The sequence below is a fragment of the Phalacrocorax aristotelis genome, chromosome 1 (assembly GCF_949628215.1).
Source record: "Phalacrocorax aristotelis chromosome 1, bGulAri2.1, whole genome shotgun sequence".
Classification (NCBI taxonomy): domain Eukaryota; kingdom Metazoa; phylum Chordata; class Aves; order Suliformes; family Phalacrocoracidae; genus Phalacrocorax; species Phalacrocorax aristotelis.
In genome coordinates this window covers 169,695,500-169,704,273 of record NC_134276.1, presented here as the reverse complement: position 1 = coordinate 169,704,273, position 8,774 = coordinate 169,695,500, and positions in this window count along the sequence as shown.

Below are 8,774 nucleotides of genomic sequence, written 5' to 3'. Positions count from 1 at the left end.
GGAATCTTATAAATCAACTTGAAAGGGAAAGTCACTATAAAAAAAAAAAAAATATTTCTCATTATCCATAAAGGAAAGAGAAAGATTTTTATCTTAATCTTATCATTTAAAAACAAGTAAGAAGAATGAATAGAAACATTCTGAATAAGAATGTGAAATACCTGAGAACTAAATTTGAAATGTTTTGGGGGAGACTCTCTTTTCCGGTCTTGTAACAATTCAGTTCTTGTTAACCATCCAACCTGGAATAGAACAGAATATTCCATTATAGGTTGGAAGGGACCTACAATGATCATCTAGTCCAACCGCCTAACTGCTTCAGGGTTGACTAAAAGTTATAGCATATTTTAAGGGCATTGTCCAAATGGCTCTTAAACACTGAAAGGCTTGGGGTAGCGACCACCTCTCTAGGAAGCCTGTTCCAGCGTTTGACCACCCTCTCATCTCTCAGTAAAGAAATGCTTCCTAATGTCCAGTCTAAACCTCCCCTGGAGCAGCTTTGAACCATTCCCATGCATCCTATCGCTGGATACCAGGGAGAAGAGATCAGCACCTCCCTCTTCACATACCCTTCTCAGGAAGCCATAGAGAGCAATGGGGTCACCCCTCAGCCTCCTTTTCTCCAAACTAGGCATACCCAAACTCCTTAACAGCTCCTCACAGGACATGCCTTCCAGCCCTTCCACCAGCTTTGTTGCCCTCCGCTGGGTGCATTCAAGGACCTTCACATGCCTCTGAAATTGTGGGGCCCAGAACTGCCCACAGTACTCCAGGTGAGGCCGCACCAATGCTGAGTACCGCGGGAAAATCACCTCTCTCAACTGGCTGGTTACACCACGTGTGATGCACCCCAGGATGTGGTTTGCCCTCTTGGCTGCCAGGGCACGCTGCTGACTCATACTGAGCCTGCTGTCAGCCAGCACCCCCAGGTCCCTTTCTGTAGGGCTGCTCTCCAGCCCCTTCTCTCTCAGTTTATATGGGCACCCAGCATTACTCTGCCCTAGGTGCAGAATCCGGCACTTGGACTTGTTAAATTTCATAATATTAATTATTGCCCAATGCTCCAATCTATATAAACCCTTTAGGCTTATCAAAAATGATCTATCAAGCTTTTATTGCCTTTCAAAGACATAAAAATGAGACCTCAGGGAGCGGCAGGAAGATGTGCCAGGGGACATTTATGTTGCATATTGGGAAAAGGTTCTTCACCCAGAGGGAGTTGGAGCACTGGAATAGGCTCCCCAGGGAGGCAGTTGTGGCACCAAACCTGACAATAATCAAGAAGCACTTGGACAACGCCCTCAGAGACATGGTGTGAATTTGGGGTTGTCCGGTGCAGGGATGGAAGTTGGACGTGATGATCCTTGTGGGTCCCTTCCAACTCAGAACATTCTATGATTCTATGAAATGTAACAAAAGGGGATGCTATAATGAGGCTATAAAACTTACATTTACTCAGTTTTTTTCTTCACAATTAGAAAAGATTCAAATAATTCTTACCAGCACTAAAAATATTGAAAATTAAACTTATTTAGGAATAAATTTAGTAACGTGGTTTTCAATTGAGTACAGGTTTGAGAAGTCTAATATGGAGTAGCCGTTTCTGCTGGTTGGTTTATGACATACCAAACCTTTCCTTCTTGCTTTACTGCCTCCCTCTCTACACCACCCTATCCCATTACAGTCCATGATATCATCTCATGGGCTATGCCAAGATATGGGAGGTAAAAATGAGGATTTCTGCCAAATAAGAGATTTGCATACTGGTAAATGCTCAAGGTCGAATGTTTTGAAAGGGTTTCTATTAACTAGCAGTGAAGCAGAATGCAAATGAGGAAGAGCTAAGAGTATTAAAGCATTATGAGATTCAAAGGTGAACTTCAGTAAGAGCATTTGGGATATTTAAACAATTAGTTGGAGAAAAGAGCCCAAAGGAAAAAATAGATCCACAGGCCTCTATGGCCACTTACTTCTACATAGGGTATTCAAGAAATTTAAATATGCATACTTATATATATGGCTGCACACTCAACCATAGTTGTTTTACACAGAAAGAATATTGACATCTATAGCAAAACAGTATTTGATACTGATTTTATTTCTTTTTATGGTTTTTAGTGGGTTGTTTCACTAGAAACATGAAAAATTGAATACTTCTATAACTAGCTGAGTTTTAGACATTGTCTCAACTTAGACCAAAGTTAGAAAAGGCTTATGTCACCTTACTCCAGTGACATAAGTCACACATTATTCCAGTGACACAAGTCACACACACACAAGTGACACAAGGACAGTCTTTGTCAGTCCACAAATATAAACGTTGGACATGCAGCCTTTCCCACTAAGTCCATTTTTCCTTCTCCCCCTTTTAAATCCCTAGCCCACATCAACAACATTGTCTCTTAAGCAGCCTTTTAAGCTAAGAGTTTTTGACTCATGATTTTCTCTTTTGATGGCTAGTAGACATATATGATTCTTCTACCCTGAGATGGAAATACTAGTATATTTGTGATGGTTCCCATGGCTGTAGTTTCATTCACCTTGAAAAGTGAAGCTAGAGCATATCACCAAGCTTTTTTCTTTTCTTGACCTTTGGTAAAAAGAAAGTGATATGAACGTTTGTGACAGGTCAGGGCGCGTGGTCTGTGACTGGGGTGCTGTGCCCCAAATGTGACTTTTTGTTCTTTTTTCTCCAGTTTTGGAGCTGTGTTTATTTTGTTTATATTATACAATGTATACATGCATACAGGCAAATACACACTTTAGGCATGGATAAGCAGGTTTTAGTGTCTAATGTATGCTTAAATATATGTCGGGGTTGTTTGGTTTTAATCATCTAGTAAGGCCTTCTGTTTTCAGTAGAATATAGAATCAGAGAATCATAGAATCATTAAGGTTGGAAAAGACCTCTAGGATCATCATAATGTACTTAAAAGCCTTCCTGAATGGGACATGTATCCCTGAGGGGAACACATTTTCTCTAGAAGATAAATATCTGGGGTAGCAGTTTTGACCACTTTGGCATATGCAATGCTAACCTTTTCGTTTTTCTGGTTCTTATTCTGCCAGCCCTATTTCAGTGTATGTGAATCACTAGCCAGTAGACAGGGCTAGAAGTGCATATATATATTTATTTAGGGCGCTGAATGTCAAGAGCTTGCCTGCTCTTAATAGATGATGGTTTTACAAGTCAGATACTTTCCTTGTGCTGTCTCTCTTCTTTAGGTTTCACAGTAGATATAATTTTGGCACTTCTAGTTTTAGCAGGCAGGCTGTGTGCTCTCCTCTTCTTCCTCTTCTGTAGATGTGACTTCATCCTTCTGGGCTGTGGAAGGGAGAGGGACCATGAGAGAGAAGTCCTCGGCTGCAGTGCTGTAGTTACTGCTTCCTCCAGACATCGTCACTGCCTCTTCCTCTTCGTTTCTCCATGTGTACTCATGCTGGTCCATGATGTACTGGCTGGTATTGTGGGGCGTGCACATCCCTGGCAGGCAGTACCCTGCCATGTTCATGGGGCGGAGGCGCGCTCTGGCCTCTAGCAGTGTCGCCGCCGGCACAGGCAAGGTCCTGACCCAGCAACACTTCTTCACGTTCCAGAACAGCCTTTCCTCTTGGCCATGACCGCTTTGCTCACCTGCGTGGTCTTGGTGGAGGGGCTCAGTGTGTTGTTGTTTTATGTGGTTCCTCCTCCAGTTGTAACCCCGCCAGTGTGCCTCCCCAGGCTGCTTATGCTGTGGCCCATGCACAGGAGACCTGCTCTGGCCACACTGCCTCTCGCAGCCATTGGAGGAAGATGCACAGGGGTTCTGCTCTATAAGACATTTCTCTCTCTTCTGTTGCCCTAGCTCATTGTCTCTGCTAAAATAACATTTTCTCCTGTGCTGTCGTCGCTGCTGTCGTCTTCTGCCCCTGCCAGCCCTGTTGCGCCACTGGAGCAAGCAGGATATGTCATCCCCCTGCACCTGCTGCTTCCTTTGCCTGTTGCCACTGCCCTCACCTTCCTGTGCCTCCTCATGCTGCCCAGGATTGACCGCAGCCAGCTGGGTGGCATAGCTGGGTGGCCTGTGCCAGGGGTGGTCTCCTCTCCTGCTGGGGTCTGGCTCTGCAGTCAGGGCAGTGTCCCTGTCCCTGTGGGGGATGTTTAGCTGGGAGGTTGGGGAGGGAGCCTTGTATTTTGCTCGCCCCATGCCAACACCCTGCCGTCCCAGGGAGGGTCTTCACCTGGGCTGGTGGTGCTGCCTGGAGGCAAAGTGACAGACTGCCTTGCCACCCCACCTAGTGGAACCAGCAGGGCATGTTTGTGACATAGAGGTGATGGCTGTGACAAGGGCACGGGTCTTTGTGACCTCAGCAGGGTGGGGCAGGGTGCATCTGCACCTCCCCGCAGCATAAGCCCAGGCCCCAGACCAGGTCTAGCTTTAATGTTAGTCCTAATTTTTGCTTTCCTCAAAGCACCTTGTAAAAGAGAGTGAATATTATTCTGGCCATGTGTCAGAGAAAGATACAGAGGGACTGAGTAACTTTCACAAGCTCACACAGAAAGTCAGCACTGCCACAAAGCCTTTCTCGTTCTTGAGTCAAAACCCTGCATCCAGTCCTTTACATCACCTGTTGAAATTAATTCCTGTCCTTTTACTGTGAAAGGCAGCAAGCCTATCTCAAGGTTTCATTTTCTGTATTTACATCACACCAGGTGTTATTTGTAGATTCTCTTTTGTTGGCTTTCTGGGGTACTGAATAAATAACTAAATAGATAAATTTGTCTGCTATGGTGAGACAAAAAGCTTTATAAAAGAAAGCTATGTTGAAGACAGGTATTATACAATATGCTTATTTATTGAAAAACAGGTGGTGTGTCCTCATTCTGACTGCACAAATGTAAAGGGTGGGGATTTTTGTGGCTGTGTTTGTCTCTGTGGAAGTTCACAAGGCTTGTGGAGCTAGGAAGAAGCAGTGATTTATTGTTTTAGGCTTCCCTCTCCATCCACTGATGCTGTCAGATCAGGTTTATGGTTTCATAGTAAGTGATGCAAATCCACATTTAGACCAAAATCTGTGTCCATCTTTTGCTGAGACATCATCAAGGACTCTGAATTTTCATACTTATTAATTACAGCATCTGTATAGTATTATACTGAGACATAAATTGTTCTGATGGCATTTCTACTCTGTGTATTTAAATACAAAATAAGAAAAATAGGAGAATATTTTTAAAAATATAAAATATTTGTTTGCAGTATTCCATTTTCTAGGCTGATTTAAAAAGAAAACAACCTGCAACAAATCCACACAATTTTCCTTTGTTTTTCTCTTGAAAGAGTTTCCCATTCGTTCAGTTTTCTTTAAAGATGAAAGGAAAAATATGTACATAGGATTAAGCTTATAAAATATAAACAAAGTCACATCTACCCTTAAAGTTGGGCTTTGGTATGATATAAAGTGTTACTTTTTATCAACACACGATGGCAGTCGTAGTCCATGAAATGATTAACTGATGATGCACATTAGTAAAATGAAATCTCTTATGCGGTTTTTTCTAGAGATAGCTACAGTTTTTGTTTATGAATCTTGACAGTTACCCAGCTTAGCTTCACAGAGTAATTAAAAAAAAAAGAAAAAAAGGAGGAGGGTTCATAGTCTTTGCTTAATCAGGGTGGCCCTAACTGTTATTCCAGATACAGTTTGTGATCTCAGATTCTACGTATAAAGTGGCAGCCTGGTGACGTCATTAAACATAGTGACTTTTTGGAAAGCTTTCTCTGGCTTATCATGTTAACTATAGCAGGTTCTGTATTCATTTTTTACCTCCTTGTCACATTGTAGCACTTCAGAGGTCTTCCTAAATCAAAAGAAAGATTTCTTTAGCAGCCCATTCAGCTAATAATTCTCCCATATCTGTGATCAATTTTGAGTGAGGTATCAAAGGTGCTTGCTGGAGAAACATATTGGCTAAGAAAATACAACTTATTCCAATCTGCATTGTCACTTCACCTTCAATATGTCAAGGAGAAGTTTTTCAGACATGTAAAAGTAGTTTAATACTCACAATGATCCATTTGCTTGGGTTTGATGTCATTACTTATCTTCTTGTTGAACACTGACAGCTTCAGCCTTTCTCCAGAATATGTTTGCATGTATTTCTTTTTGGAAGAGCTCTTTGATAGAAACTAGACATTTAACGTTTACCATCAACTCCCAACAAAAAGGTAATTGCACAGTGTTGAACGGTTGGGATTCTCAGAGTCTCCCAAGATGAGTCAGACTGGTCCTGTGTCTGAAGGCATGTTTGCACTGATCAATGGATTGTGCAGCAACACACTTGTTTTACTTTGGTGAGACACCAACAGAGCTTTTCTAAGAGCATGGACTTCCTAGCAGAGAGGGACTTGCAGAAATTACCCCTACAGAGACAAGGCTCTATCCACTTCCAGGACTTTGCTACATGTCCAGAAAGGAGTGGTGGAAAACACCAGCAGATTGACTCATACATCACTCAAACACGCAACCTTGGCATTATTAGTGCTGAACTCTGAACTATTTTCTGAAGTGGGAAGAGGATCAACTATATTACCTCTGATAACATTCTCATGCTGTAAGGGCGGTGTAAGGCCTGGTCAGTTAAGGAATTCCAAGCAGAACGTTTTCATTCTGTGGATTCAGAATAAGTGGAAATACCATCCTAGAATGGAAATAGGATGAGGCAAGTCTGAAGACTTGATGCCACACTCACTGTGTTGTAGTAACTGGCTGGTGGGAGTTATGTTCCATGGCACTAAGGTCCTGCAGTGTGGACGGAAGGCATCAGACACCTCCCTTGGTGTCCCACTCTGGAGCCAGCAAGTCAAACATTGCAGGTATTTTCTGCAGGCACCTGAATTCTGTGTTATAAGTGTAGAATAGTGTAAAAGGATCAAGGGAGAGAGATAAGGAACTGAATTAAGTGAAGTACAGCCAATTTCCTCAAATACAGCTTGGCTACAGAGAAGATGAGAATTATCATTTGTTTGGGTTTTTAAATTAAATTTTTTATTCAGTTCTTTATTCTTAATAGACTTTCCAGGTTCTTGCCCCAATATTGAGTATTTGGCAAAGAGAACCTTCTGCAAATCTATACCTTTTGTTTGGCATTCAGGTACTTAGATTCTCCATACCAAGGATATATATGCTTTTCCATCTGGGGGTAGAAAATTAAAATTAAAGGAGTAAACCTGCCTTCCTGTGTTGAAAATGTACCCCTTTGTATCCCATGAATTAATGTGGAAGCAATTATTTGATGTTGGGGTGGTTTAAGTCTGGGTTTGCTCCTGAAATTTCTGCCTGATTCAATTGCTGAGAGAAGTATTTGCATTTTCAACTTCAGAGAAAAAAGATTTTCCCCCTTCATTATGTCCTCTGGCTTCCTGACTTTTTCAAACACACCCACCCGAGTACACACCCTTTTACTTACTATGAGTTTTCTATTTTATTGCCTGAAATTTGGGTTAACTTCCATTCTTTTTAATAAATGAGAACCTCAAATCTCATATACATCACTCTTGAAATAATTACAGAAACTTATGTGAACATCGCTTTTAAATGCAACTAAGAGTGAGGGTACTGTTCTTGTAGATGTCAATAACATGAATGGTGAAAGGTAGTAGTCTCAGTGGCAGACAACAGAAGAGATTACTATTTTTGCATTAACAACCACTCACAATATAAGGGGGATCATAGTGGATATTCTATATGTATAATGAATAAAATTGAGAATATATTGAATGTGCTTGGCCTTGTGCACTTGCAGCAGAATATTGTCAGTTTCTTGGTTTGTTTGTTTTCCCTAAGAAGCAGAGACTTATAGTATGAATGCAGGTCTGGGCACAGTCTCTAATGCTTAGTTTTTTTCCATTACAGTGTTTTCAAGGCTCTTAGTTGCTCTGGTTTTATCTATCTTTTGCTAAAACCAATCAGGTTCATGCACATTCACTTTGTGAAAGCAGTGTGAAGATAACTCAAGTAGAAAATTTCTAAAGGCTTTTCTTTCACAAAAATGTCAGTGGAAAATGACAGCTACACTACTGCTTTCGGCCTTGATAATATTCCCTAGCAGTCTTCACAGTCATTGGAAACAAAAATCAGTAAGAATAGACTTGTCTAGTTTCTGCATCTCCAGCGCTCTTTTTTTTAGTGTATGCCAGGCATGACATTTCTGGCCAAACAACACATTGTAGGAGTTTTTGTCTCCTTCTCTTTGGTGCAGTTTTGGTACAACTTCTTTCGGTGAAATTTCACATTGACTTTTTGCCTATATCACACATTCACTGTTGCTGAAGTCAGAAGATTTCCGTAACGCAGGCATATGCTTGGCATATACTTGAATGGGGAAGTTGAAAGACTGCTTGAAAAACAAGCACAGGCTTAGGCTTTATGTTTGGCAGTGCTGTTGCAGCATCCTGAACCGCAGAGGAAGAGAAGCTGAGGCTCGGGCAGAGAAAAGTAGCAGAGGAGGTAGCGCATGTACTCTGCATGCTGAACACCTCTCCCAAACTGAAGAATGAAATTTGGTAGCGAGCTTCAGGAGGTCTGTTCGCGTGAAGCAGGTCTGCACCTGAGCATCACAACTGAGTTCTGTCAGACTTAGTCTGATTTGTAACGTGAACAAATGAAGTTCAGAGAAACCACACAAAAAAAGAAAAAATATACACACAGAAACTGTGAACTCCCTGGCTAGATTTCCACAACTGGGTAAGGTCTGCATTAGATTAGTACAGCTGACCGCTATACAAGGGATGAAG